Here is a 13,931-nt window from a genome sequence, read left to right as displayed (position 1 = left end):
ATACAAGTTTTGACTCCCCTAAAACCTAATTACTAATAGCTTGCTGTTGACCAAAAGCCTTACCAATCACATAGTTGATTAACACATATTTTGTATGTTAAATGTATCAAACACTGTAGTTTTACAATAATATCAGCTAGAGAAAAGAAAATGTTATTAAGGAAATCATAAGGAAGAGAAAATACGTTTATAGTGTTGTATGTGTATTTGTTGAAAAAAAATGTGTATAGGAGGGAGAGAGGGATACAGGGTGGCACCAGTGTGGCCCCAAGGTGCTGATCTCGTGTAGCCTTGTGGCCTCAGCTCAGCATTAGCAGCCCGTGGGTAGCAGCATAGGCCTGGAGGTGCAGTGTACCTGCCCCATCTGCTGGGGGCGTACCACCGGCCCAGGACCATTGGCAGCTGCAGGCACACCTGGATGGGCAGGCATGGAGAAGATGGTATGGCTGGGGTGGGGGGGGTGGTTCCTGTACCTGGTGGGGAGGGGCTGAGGTCTGTGGCTGCCCTGGTGCATCCCTGGAGCCTAGGTGTGTGAAGCACTCGGGTGGTGAGAGGGCCAGGGAGTCCCCTAGACCCAGTCACCCCCTCAGTATACTAGGTGACATGCACCCATGTCTGGTTTTGGATCTATGGGGGACCTGCCGACTGCCTCCACCCCACATTTAGGGCAGGAGGTCCGGCCTCTGCAGCTGTCTCCTTTGATTAGGTCCCATGGAGAGTGGGATGGACAGTTGTAAATAAACATTTTGTGACTTTTGCTGTCAACCCTTTAAAAAAAATCTGCATACAGGTGGACCCCTGCACTTTAGACCCATGTTGTTCAAGGGTCAACTTTATAGTGTTTTTGAGTGTATCTCTTTGTATAGCATTTTCAGTGGCTGCTCTAGGTATCACATTCTATCTACATAATTTATCATAATCTACTGGTGTCATCATTTTAGCAGTTTTAGTGAAATGTAGACTTATCTCCCTTTATGTCCCATTATCCTTCTCCATTTATAATATAATTGTGTTCAATATTTCTTTTGTGTTGAATATTTCCTCTGTATATGTTTGGAAACACATCAGTGTCCTATGATTATGACTTACTCCTCATCACTTAATCATCAGTGATTCTGCTTTTGTAATAAAATATAATTTAGAAAACTCAAGAGGAGGAGTCTCTACTAATTACCATATAGTTTTGCTTACTCTATTCTTCCCTCCTTCCTGACGTTCCAGGATTACTTCTTTCATCATTTCCTTTCTGTTTTGAGAAATCCCTCTAGCCGTTTTTAGGATAGGTCTGCTGGCAACAAATTCTCTTAGTTTTTATTCATCTGAGAATGTCTTGATTTCCCCTTCAGTCCTGAAGGATACCTCCTCTGGTTATAGGATTCGTGGTTGACCGCTCCTTTCTTTCAGCACTGAATATCGTGCCACTTTCTTCTGACCTCTGTGATTTCTGATGAAAAATCTATAATTTGGATGGTGTTTTCCTCTACACGTTTAAGTATCATTTCTTTCTCAGTGCTTTTAAGATTCTTTCTCTTTGGTTTTTAGAAGTTTGGCCATGTTGTTTTGGTGTGGGTTTCTTTTGGTTTATCCTGCTTGGAGTTCAGTTAGCTTCTTGAATCTGTAGGTTTATGTCTTTTGTCAAATTCAGAAGCTTTCAGCCTTCTTTCTTTTTTAGTTTTTTAAATATTTATGTATTTATTAGAGATATATATAGAGAGAGAACGTGGCAGGGAGGGGCAGAGGGAGAGGGAGACAGAAAATCTCAAGCAGACTCCCCACTGAGTATGGAGCCTGACACGGGGCTTGATTCCACCACCCTGAGATCACGACCTGAGCCAAAACCAAGGGGCAAATGCTTAACCGACTGGCACCACCCAAACTGCCCCATCAGCCCTTATTTCTTCCAGTGTGGTGTGTTTTTTGTTTTTGGATTTTTTTTCTTTGTTTGTTTTTACCCCTGCCCTCTTTCTTCTCCTTTTAGGATCCTGATGAGATGAATGTTAGCTCTTTTGTTATAGTCCCACATGTCCCTGAGCTCTGTTCTTCCCTCACCCCCCAGTTTATTTCCTCTTTGTTGTTCAGATTGGGTAATTTCTATTGTTCTACCTTCCAGGTCACTGATTGTTTTCTCCTGTATTCTGTGGTTGAGTTGAAGGTTGAATCTTTTTATTTCAGTTACTATATTTTTCATATAATATTCTAAACTTGATTTTTTGTATATAATTTCTATTTTGTTCTTTATATCATCTGTTTCTTTGCTGAAACTTTCTATTTCTTTACTGAGACCTTCTCTGTTTTCATTAGTTTTGAGCATTGTCATAATTGCTTATCAGCTCATTTAAAGTCTGTCCAATAATTTTGATTGTTCTGTCATCTTGATGTTGACATCTATTTTCTTTTCTCATTCAATTTTGAATCTTCCTGGTGCTTGGCATGATGGTGATTTTTAAAATTGAAACCTGGGCATTTTAAATATTATTTTATAAGACTAGATCTTATTTATTTATTTATCTTGAGAGAGAGAGAGAGAGAGAAAGAGAGAGAGAGAGAGATTGTGGGCACAGGGGGAGGGACAGAGGGAGAGGGAAAGAGAATCCTAACCTCTACACCCAGTGTGGAGCCTGACACAGGGCTTGAACTCATATCCCTGAGATCATGACCTGAGCCAAAATCAAGATACTCAACCAACTGAGCCACCCAGGTGCCCCAAGACAAGATCTCATTTAAATTGCCTCTTTTTACTGGCTTTCTCTTTCACTGCTGTGGCAGGGAAAGATGATGGCACTGCCTTGTTACTTCTCAGTGGGGTGGATGCCCTCTTTCCCCCACTCAGCGTCTTGGTACTCAGAATGGGAGTTCTGGCTCCCCTCTGGGCCTTCACTGATACCTTTTTGGCTGGGACAGGTAGAAGAGCCTTGTTACTGCTCCCCAAGTGGCCTCAGCCAACACCATGAGACTGGTGGCCTCATTACCACTTGGCGGTGGTGAAAGTCCTCACTCTCTGCTAGGCCTCCCAGCAGCGAGGGGTGGGGCACCTCATTGGCCCTTGCAGAAGTGGAAGTCGAGGCTTTCTCCATAGTCTCCGCTGACACCAAAGGTGAGAGCAAGGTGGGAGTAGTTACTCGCCAGTGGAGATGAAAGTCCCGGCTCCCTACTTGGTCTTGTCTGGCACGACCCCAGGGTAAGGAGGCAGTGAGGGTTGGGTCACCTCATTATAGCCTGGGAAAGGTGGAAGTCTAGGCTTCCCACTTGTCCTTTGCTGGTGTGGGCAGGGGTGGGGCCACATTTTTTCTGTAGTGTTTGAGTAGAGCTGGAGTAGAATGGTTATTCTCTGTTCTCTCAACATTTTCTGTCTTGCTAAGCTGTCCCTTGCCTGGTCCTTTGGCTAGAGAGAGTGATGGGTCTTTACTGGGACTTTTTTCCCCCTTGCACCTGTTAGTATTTCTGGGTTGCTGGTTTCTTTAGCTCCAAGTCTTGGGTATATGGGGGAAAAAGAAAGTGCAGGAAACTCATCCCCGTGTCGTTTCTTGGGTCCTGAGATTTCTAGCTAGTACACCTTCTTCTTTCCACCTTTCAGGGTTTCTTATGTTTATATTATATATAATGTCCAGAGGTTTTAGTTGCAGTTAGTGGGAGGAATAGGAAAAACTGTATCTATTCCATCTTCCCTAAAACAGAAGTGGTCTGTGTTACCCAATTAAAGTCCCCGCTTAGCGGATATAATTGTCTGTTAATTTCTTGCCCCGTTTATCCCTTATGGCCTCCTAAACCTTTTAAACACCGCCTGGCATATATTAGGTGCTCAGTAACTATCTGCTAATGTTGAATAAACATTCAGCACCTAGTGAGGATGGTGAGTTGGAACCTGGATGTTCTCCTGTTTAACTCCAACCAGTGGTTTGTTTAGATCCTCTTGACTTATGGGGAGGAATGTTCAAAATCTACATTTTATATGCAGTTTCCTACTTTTAAAATATTGGTAATTATTAAAAATTTTAAAAAGCTGTGCAGGTCAAAAGAAAACCATGTGTGATAAATTAATATGCTCCACTAATAATCAGCAACTTTTCCTTAATGGTCTTAGACTAGCATATATTTCTTGAATGGTTCATCTGCAGGTCAGCTTTTTTCTCAGGTTTGAATAGTAGAAGGATGATTCCTGGTTGCCCATGGTGTTGCCAGTACTTGCTTAGGAGTTAAACGTGGTTTCTGATAAGACAGCTCTTGGCTTCTTGTCTGGGGATGTTCCTGGAAACTTTGTTGGAAGGCACATTGGATGGAGCTGAACTGAGCATTTGCTCACTGCTGTGTTAGGCTTTCCAAAGGAGTTTGGCTGGCATGATGTGTGAGCTGCGGAATGATCAGGTGTCAGGGCAGAGAGCTGTCTAGTCATGGTATAAATTCAACAGTGCCGAGTGGGCATAGTGGCAGAAGGCATGCTTTGCAATGAGTGGGCAGCTCACACGACTGTGCAAACACTGGCAAGAAATGAGCTGGAGCTAGAGCTTTGCTTGTGGTGACCTATTTAGGAATATTTTGAGAAGAGGATGCAAGAATAGGTAGTTTCTAGAATATTCTAAGGCAGATAAAACCTCTTTTCGGTGTGCTCATCAAGTCATAAGTAAAAGTCCTATGTCTTAAAACAGACAATACATTTCTTATAACTCATAAAATTTGTGTTAGAAAAGTTAACCAACAGCCTTGAATTTTATTCCTACTGGATTCCTACTATTCAAATTGATGTCTTAGACTAGGTGCTTTTTCCAAGAAAAGGCGGTTGTTGTTCAAAGCGCACAGTCATGTCTTTTTAAGACATGAGGGGATGACACCTGGACCAAGAGTGATGTTGTATAGTTAACATCTAATGAAGAAATTTCAGAGTGTAAATGGTGTATAAAGTCCCATGGTTTGGCCATAGATAGCTAGGGTTTGAGCCCTTAGAAGCTCAAAAGCCAAGAATTGATTTATTTCTCTTGCTTTTCAGCATTGGAGTCCTGTCCTGGGGGCAGTAGATGGGGGCCCAGCTTTATTTTGAAGGAGCAGTAGTGAGAGTGGGTGCAAGTGGGAAGAATAAAGGAATTTCTTTTTTCTTGTCTTTTATTCCCTCTTTGAGTGGGAGTTGTTAAATCAAGTCTATTAAATGTGCCTTCATTCTACTCCATTCTACAGGGTTTGGGAGCTAAACTTCCAGGAGCTGAGTCTGTATTGATGTTGGTAAAACAGTTTGGATGCGCAGAGGCTGGAGGTCTGTCTTTGAATAGTGGTTGTGCCAAAATGGCGGAGCTGCCAACCTCCCCAGCGTGCGTACTGAACGAGGGGGGTGGACCAAAGTGCAGGTAGCATGGAATACCCAAAGATCATGGGATTTGGGGTTGGGAGAAGTAGGTTTCCTGTGTTTGCCAGGAAGTGTGACTTTGAGAAAGAGTAACTTAACTCTCCTTGGGTTTGATTTCCTCATCCCTAAAGGGAATAATGAGATCAGTATCAGAGGTTGTTCATCAGTGTCCATGTATCAAGTGTGTTTTTGTTTGCTCGGACTCTTAAGTAGGTACTTGACACACGTACATAATCCTCACAGCAACCTGATAAAGTAGTTGCTGCTTCCACCATGTTAACAAATGAGAGGGGCATCTGGATGGCTCAGTTGGTTAAGCGTCTGCCTTCGGCTCAGGTCATGATCCCAGGGTCCTGGGATGGAGCCTGGCATTGGGCTCTCTGCTCAGTGGGGAGTCTGCCTGTACCTCTCTGTCTGTCCCTCCTCCCAGCTCATTCTCACTCTGGCTTTCTCTCTCAAATAAATAAAATTTTAAAAAATGAGAAAAGATGAACAGCCCATGAAAAGCACCTGGACCTCCTTCCTGCCTGCATCCCGGTATCTGGTACACAGGGTTCTCCTCTGTGTACCAGAGAGGTGAAGGTGTGTTCTCAAGGTCATGGAGCTTTCTCATCTTTCAGCGAGGGCTTGAACTCAGCAATTAGGAAGGCCTCCGTCTGTGTTGCTGTGTGTGAGAAATGAACGTGATTTCTCAAGAATGAATGAATTAACGCACAGGCTGATACACAAATTCTTCTGTGGGGTAGGGAGAAAAGGTTTGCAGTATTTTTGTGTGCTATGATAATTAAAAAAACCGGGTAAAGTGAAAAATTAAATCCTATTTGAATCTGTGTATTTATATGCATTTGATAGTTTCTGTAGCACGTTTTCCAGGAACTACGTAAGGAGCATGGGGGACATCTTCAGTGAGTGATACAACAGGGTGTGACCTGCTGCTTTGGCTGTTGGCCGTTCTTCCCCATGTCTCTGCACAGGCCTGGGAGTGTGTCGTATGAGTGTGTTTTCCTTGGCTGCCTTTTCTTCTTGTTTCTTAGCTGTTTCTGGCTTTGAAGCTGGCATCCATCAACCCCTCCTCCCCCCCCCCCCCCCCCCCCCGCCCCGACACACAGTGATTGTAAACCAGCAGACCACACCATCCCTTTCTCCTGGAATCCACCATATTTTCTGCTTCATGACTATTTTTATGTCTTCACTTTTGTTATTGTTTCCAGCCTCAACGACATCCAGCCACTAGTCCTGTGTAGTAGATTCTACCTCCTAGATATTCCTCCCATTCACCCCCTTCTTTCCATTCCCACCACATCCCCCTGCTTCACAGGGAGTAGGGCCCTAGCCTTCCCCTCCCAGGGCTCCCCCAGGGGTCCCCAGAGCCCAAGGGTAGACTCTCAATTCCTTAACTTGGTGTGGGATGACCTTTCCTGCGGTCCCAGCCTTCTAGCAGCCCTCCGTCTCTACTCTCCAGCAGCCTCAGGTCCATTCACTCCTTTGCCTGTTCTTTTACTTCTGTAGGAGATTCCACTGGCATCTTTTGAGCCTGCAGAACTTCAGCTCACCCGGCTTCTGTGTATTTTTCCTCTTTCTTCCAAAGCCCTTGCTCGCAACTCACAACTCACTGAGCCCTGATGTACACACATCGATAATGTCATGTTTATTATGTGGAAATTCTTTTGGTTACTTCTTGGGCCTTCCTACTCGATATTGTAAACTATTCTCACACAGAAGTCTTCAGAGATGCTTGTTGAGTGAATAAATGATTGCTTATGGCGCATTCTTTCTTCATGAGTTCGAGCTCACAACTTTTACAGAAATTTGAGGTTTCTAGATTCCCGATAGCTGGATAACTGAGGTGTTGTACCAAAATTAACATTTCCTTTCATTGTATTAGTTTTGTGTTAAGCGTCTCCTATGTTTGGAGTTTTGGCTTTTATGAGTGAGGAGTCCAGATTTCTAAAAAATCTTACCTTTGTATCCAGGAAAAATGTTTTGCAGTCAACCAATCAGTTATCCACGAGTATTATCAGATAAGACTAATACTAAATAGCTTTATTTTGCAGAAATGCTGGGTGCTGTGCAAAGTATTTTTAGAGGCAGGATCTTATTTCATCCTCATGATAACTCTATCAAGAAGGTACTTTGTTATCCCCCTTTTACAGAGGAAGGAACTAAGGCTGGGCAAGGTTAAATAAAACTTGTTCAAGGTTATGCAGCTGGAATGTGGTCCTCTGAGCATTCAGGGAGAGGCCTGCATGATTCTGAGACCGTACAGTACTGTCCTTGTCACCATTGTGTGACATAAATCCACTGCTGTCCTCCACTCTCTTCCTCATGATTTCTAATATTTGCATAAATTCAAGGTGGTGTCTTCATCATTCATTTGAAACAGATGTCCTATATTTAGACTCCATATTATCTAGAAGCTTTAACCCAGGGGTGGGCAAACTATAGCCTGTGGGCTCCATATAGCCCATCACCTATCTTTTTGTATGGCCTGTGAGCTAAGAATGATTTTTACATTTTTGTAATAGTGGAAGAAAACAAAAAGCAAAATAGTATTTGGTGACATGTGGTAATTACCTACAGTTCGGATTTCCGTGCCCATTAATAAAGGTTTATTGGCACACAGCCCTGCTCGCTTGTATACAGGTTGTCTGTGGCCACATTTGCCTGGGAATGGCAGAGTTGAATCATTGTGACCGGTGACAGCCTGGCGCACAAAGCCTGAATTATTACTGTCTGGCCCTTTACAGAAAGAGTTTGCCCACCTTGGATCTGAACTCTAAGTCTGGGGAATTTATGTATGCCGGTATGCACATTTCTGAAGACCCAAAAACATTTTGTCCGCATCTGCAATTGGGCTGTGCAATTTTTGGGGGCTCTCCAATCACTTAACAATTCTGATTCATCCTGGTGACCTGGGAAGGACTTCGCTCTGGAAATGCATTCTTAGTGTGTAATTTAGGAGACACACGTACCCTAAAGTCACCTGTGCTAACGCCTCCCTAAAGTTGAGAGTGGTGGAGAAGAATGACCGTAATATACTTGGATGGGGAGCTAGGGAACTCAAGAAGTGTCTTCTGTCCAAGTTGTTTGGCATTTTTTTGTGTTCCTTGCAAGGGGGTACAGTGATCATTCCACTACCATTGTTGCCTTCTTGTTTTAATTATTCCGACTTTCTTTTGCGTTCTCCTTTGCGTCGTTTTGTAAGAGTCCCAATTTGCTTTTCTTGCCAGTTCTCTACTTTTCCCAGGGCTAAAAAATGATTCTTGAGGGTGATGTCATTTCCATGTTTATCTTCCTTCTCTAGCGTGACTTTGATTAAATATGTGTATTTTAATTTGTGAGCCGTGTTCTAAGGGAGTTGATCATTGTACCCCCTTGCAAGGAACACGGCCAGTCTTTGCCTCACTTAACCTGAGTTGCTTTGTACGATAGCAATGGAATGTTTTGGCTTCTGTTACAGCAGGAGTGGATCATGTATGTTCTTTAGGCTTTTCAAAAACTTCATGCAGAAATTATGTGAACCAGATGGTACCCTTTTGAGTTGCCAGACATGCATATTTTAAAGAAATATGGTGTATTTACTCTCCTTGGGAGATGTAGAGGGGGTTCTTTGGGAATGGAAGTCAGCTGAAATTGCCATAATTGAAAAGTTTTTCGGAGCTTGTCATCAGAATGAGGAGTGTAATATCAGAAGGCCAGCACAGATTGTTAAGAAACAAATAATTGACTTCTCTGAGAACAAAAGCCCCATAGACTTAGGCAAAAGAAGGTATATAGTATAATCCATGATATGTTTTTTCTTTGATAAAGCTATTGATTTGCTCACTTAGATCTCTTAAGGGCTTTTGGGGACGTGAGAGTAGGGAGTAGGGGGTGCGGAGGCTGTGTGAGTCCAGGGGATGAATGGGAAGGGAGGGCCAAGGCATTTAACTGAAAGCTAGTGGGACGGGGTCAAGTCACTCTGACAAGACAAGACTTGGGAGAACGTCCTTATGGAAGGGGCAGCACCTGTTGGAGGACCGCTGTTAATGCTGTTGGTTTCCCTAGGAGCAGGCAGGAAAGGTAGGTCAGCCATAGCTCCCCCTAAGCACTGACTCTGACTGCAGAGGGGAGGCTACAGCCCTCGGTACATAATACAGAGAGCATAGTGGAGCGCGGGAGGCCCAGCCAGCAAGGGAGAGCAGAGCCTCCTTGGGGAGCAGAAGGCCTCCTCTGGGGACAGCTTCGGTCTGTCGGCTCCTCTCCGCCCCTCCATGATGCCACATGTTTCCATACGGCGCATATTAAGTTCTGCACGTAACAGTTGATGATGTAAGGGCTAGGTGCGTATTTTCAGGATCCTTCATAGGAGAGCACGTTTGGGATTGTCACTGAAGGAACATTCCCTGTTGTTTCATTTAAAATTGTAGGTAGTATGGCCTGATGGGTAGTTTGGGGGTGTGGGGTCACATAGCTGGACTGTGTATTTTGTTTTCTTGGTTTGGGGTTCCCCATAGGCAGACCTTGAAACAAAAGTTTCTTGGAGAGGTAGTTTTTTTGGGTTGTTGGTGGTTTCGAGGTGATCCCAGGAAAACCAGGGGGGAGTGGGGAAGAGAGGGAGCAGAAAGAAGCCAGTAAAGGGGGAGCTGTCAAGTTAGTTACGTCTGAGGGCACCTGGGGTTCAGTCATGCTGGGGAGGGACCCCAAGGGCGGCATGGCAGCCGCTGGAGAGTTGGCCAGCCAGAGGGAGGAGGCTCCGTGTGTTCTCCCCGCTGCCTGGGTACCTCGGCCGAGGGCTGCTCATAGTAGCATTGACTACTGGGTGTTTGCCCGCCACACAGGCTGATGTTCATGGAGCTGGGAAAACAGACAAGCACAGCCCAACCTAAAAGGGGCGGGGGCTTGCAGCAAACAGTCTTGAGCATCTAGAGGTGAGTCCCAGGGCCATGGGCAGGGCACCCCTCACATCCTCTCTCTGCCTGTAGCATCGAATGTTGCCTTTGCCACCTGCTCTGTGTTGGTGGGGATGCCATTTATCGTGCCTTAGCTTTTCCATCTGTGAAATGGAGGTAATGACAGGACCTCCTTCCTAGAATTATGGTGAGAGTTAATTGAATGGATAGGTTTAAGGTGCCTGGTAGGATCTTTGCCATGTAGTCATTGCTAACTAAATACTAGCTTTTATTATTATACGGTTATTCTTCGAGTTCCTTCAGGATCTTTATCAGTGTGGTTAAGTTGACTGTGTTCATTGTGATGTCAGATGAAAATCCTTTGAATGAAAATTAATTTTTAGCTGTTTCTCTGGACATCTAAATAATTTCTCCAATTTTTGGGGTGCCTGGGTGGCTCAGTCCTTAAGCGTCTGCCTTCAGCTCAGGTCATGATCCCAGGGTCCTGGGATCAAGCCCCTCATTGGGCTCTCCGCTCAGCAGGAAGCCTGCTTCTCCCTCTCCCACTCCCCCTGCTTGTGTTCCCTTTCTTGCTGTCTCTCTCTCTCTGTCAAATAAATAAATAAAATCATTAAGAAAATAATTTCTCCAATTTTTATTTTAAAACTATTACAATACAAATGAAAAAATTTAAGTTAAAAAAATCCCCTTTAATGCTACCACCCTTATGCTACTATTTTTATCTTTCTGTTTCTTTGGAGTCTGTCAATATAAATTCATATGTCTACACTGTTTGTTGATTGATTGATTGATTTATATATTTTTTTTAGAGAGGGGTAGGGGGTTAGGAGGGGCAGAGGGAGAAGGAGAGAGAGAATCTCAAGCAGGCTCCAGTGCAGAGCCCAATGTGGGGCTTGATCCGAGGATCGGGAGATTATGTCCTGAGCTGAAATCAAGAGTCAGACGCTCACCTGACTGAGCCACCCAGGCGTCCCATACACTGTTAGAATAATTAATGACAACTCCATTTTTTTCACTGTTTTATCTAATAATAAAACAACAACCATGTGTCAGGCATCCTTGACAGGCTTTATCTCCTACAAATCTAACAGCTCTATTAAGAAGATGCTAGTGTCCCTGTTTGACAGGTGGGGAAACTGAGGCACACAGAGATGCAACTTTTTTCAAAGCATACAGCACTTGTGGGACCTCTCATGATGGGTGAGATGGAATCCATGTTAGAAATGCATGTTCACTTGGACATGCTGTCTTTCCTGGTGCCTGTTTGTGCTGTTTGTTCTGTGTGGCTTAAGGGAACTAATTCCTTTTTTTAAATTTTTTAAAAAGATTTTATTTATCTGAGAGAGAGAGAAAGCAAGAGCATGAGCTGGGGGAGAGGGAGAGGGAGAAGTAGGCTCTCCACTGAGCAGGGAGCCTGACGTGGGGCTCAATCCCAGGACCCTGAGATCATGACCTGAGCTGAAGGCAGGTGCTTAACCCACTGAGCCCCCCAGGTGCCCCAAAGGAACTAATTCCTATCACAGAGAGCAGCTCCCACTTAGGTAGAGCTGTATATGACTACTTTTGATATAGTTCACTTCAGAAATGGCTTGATTTATTTGTTTTTGACCCAAGTTCCATTGAACCAGGCAAACATATTCTTTAAGAACTGAAATTTCAAATTGGGGAGAAAGGGAACAATGCAATGCTTTTCTTTAATCATGCATCTGAAAGAGCACATGGTGCATTAGATGGCAGGGCTTCGTACCCTAAGGTTCATACCCTAGCAGGAAGGTTCTTGAAGATTCAAGGATTGATCTTTTTTTTTTTTTTTTTTTCTGAAGGAAATACCTCCTTTGACCTGTGCAGAGGAATATGTGGTTTGAAATAGGTGTGTTGAAAGAAAGCTGTTCTTGCTAAATCTGTCTTGCAGAGGTGGTGCTCTCTGATTTGCTATTTTCTGCCTGAGACAGACACTGCAGAAGGCCACCAGAAGGCCCCTGGAATTTGAGGTGGGGAAGGAGTTAGTTTTCTTATTAAAAGAAGAGGATTGTCGTTTCCAACTTACCACCAAACAAAGGGGTGATCCTAACTTATCTGGTCCCTTAGAGGTGTTTCAGAGGGACCTGGTTTGTTATGTCCCTGCCAACACTGGATTGTTCTTTAAATTTAGCCATCGTGATAAGTGTAAACACGTGTTGTGGTATTTGGATTTGCTATATTGATTTCGTAGATGTTCCGTCGTCTGCCGTTCCTCTTTTGTAAATTCTAGTAAATCTTTAAGGTCAGGTACTAGCAGTCCTCCAATACTGTGTTGGCTCTTCTGGGACTTTCGCCTCTCCATAGAAAACTTGAGATTCAGAGTGTTGGTATCTACAAAATCACTGGCTGGGATTTTGACTGGGAGTTTTTTTGTTTTTTGTTTTTTTAACTTTTTATTATGAAGAAATTCAAACATACAGAAAACTGAAGAGAGAAATACAGCGAATACCTTGACCCCATCATGTATGTCTCACATGGAACATCATGAACAACTCACAATGAACACTTTGCCACCTTGAGTCATCGTCTTTCTTTTCTGAGCTATTTTTTAAAATTTTATTTATTAGAGAGAACAAGCAGGGGGAGGGGCAGAGGGAGAAGCAAGCTCCCCGCTGAGCAGGGAGCCCGACGTGGGACTCAATCCCAGGACCCTGAGATCATGATCTGAGCAGGCAGATGCTTAACCGACTGAGCCACCCAGGCGCCCCTTTCCTGAGCGATTTTAACGGGAGGTGTAAGGGCATCTTCCTGTTCAACTGCGCTGTGGTGATCACACCCAGCCGCGCTTCTTTATATCATCCGATGTCCAGCCTGTGTTCAGGGACTTCCCTTATTGACCAAATGTCTTTTCTCGCCAGCTGCTACAAACCACAGGCTGATCAAGGACCGCACGTTGCATTCAGTTGTTATGCCTCTTAAATCTCTCTTTTTAAAAAAGTTGTGCGATTCACGTGACAGAGTTCAGTGGCATCTCGTACATTCACACAGCTGTGCAACCACCTGCCGGTTCCAGAACGTTCTACCCCTCCAAAATACAATTACGTACCTTTTAATGCAGTTACCCTCCCCATCCCCTCCTGCCCCTAGGCCCTGGTGACCACTGATCTGCTTTCTAGATATTTCATATAAAGGGAATTGTGCCCTATAGGGCCTTCTGTGTCTTGCTGCTTTTATTGGCCATAATATTTTTGAAGTTCATCAATGTTGGAACATGTATCCATGCTTTATTCCTTTTTGTTTTTCCAGTGGAGTTTTCCTGGTCGTTCTTTTTTTAAAATTTTATTGTTATGTTAATCACCATACATTACATCATTAGATCTTGATGTAGTGTTCCATGATTCGTTGTTTGTGCATAACACCCAGAGCTCCACGCAGAACGTGCCCTCCTTAATACCCATCACCAGGCTAACCCATCCCCCCACCCCCCTCCCCTCTAGAACCCTCAGTTTGTTTTTCAGAGTCCATCGTCTCTCATGGTTCGTCTCCCCCTCCGACTTACTCCTCTTCATTATTCCCCTCCTGCTATCTTCTTCTTTTTCTTTTTTCCTAACATATCTTGCATTATTTTTTCAGAAGTACAGATCTGTGATTCAACAGTCTTGCACAATTCACAGCGCTCACCATAGCACATACCCTCCCCAATGTCTATCACCCAGCCACCCCATCCCTCCCACCCCCCACCACTC

General features: G+C 44.0%; 1 protein-coding gene across 9 annotated transcripts in view; it reads left to right on the top strand.

The window, feature by feature from the left end:
• SH3GL3 (SH3 domain containing GRB2 like 3, endophilin A3) overlaps positions 1 to 13,931 on the top strand; it is a 152,541-nt gene that overhangs the window by 10,347 nt on the left and 128,263 nt on the right. Inside the window, exon 2 of one of the 9 annotated variants that reach the window (XM_073882186.1) lies at positions 5,167 to 5,242. The exons of 7 other annotated variants lie outside the window; for them this stretch is intronic. The gene's annotated coding sequence lies outside the window, so the exon portion shown is untranslated. Of the gene's footprint in view, positions 1 to 5,166; positions 5,243 to 5,288; positions 5,334 to 13,931 lie in introns of those variants that run through there. One more of the 9 variants, XM_073882187.1, reaches the window with a different exon arrangement.

Source organism: Callorhinus ursinus, unplaced genomic scaffold, assembly GCF_003265705.2.
Source record: "Callorhinus ursinus isolate GAN/ISIS: 27379988/994484 unplaced genomic scaffold, GSC_fseal_2.0 scaffold45, whole genome shotgun sequence".
NCBI classification, from domain to species: Eukaryota; Metazoa; Chordata; class Mammalia; order Carnivora; family Otariidae; genus Callorhinus; species Callorhinus ursinus.
Note: the sequence above shows the minus strand (reverse complement) of the source record. Positions and strands in the feature narration are given on the sequence as shown.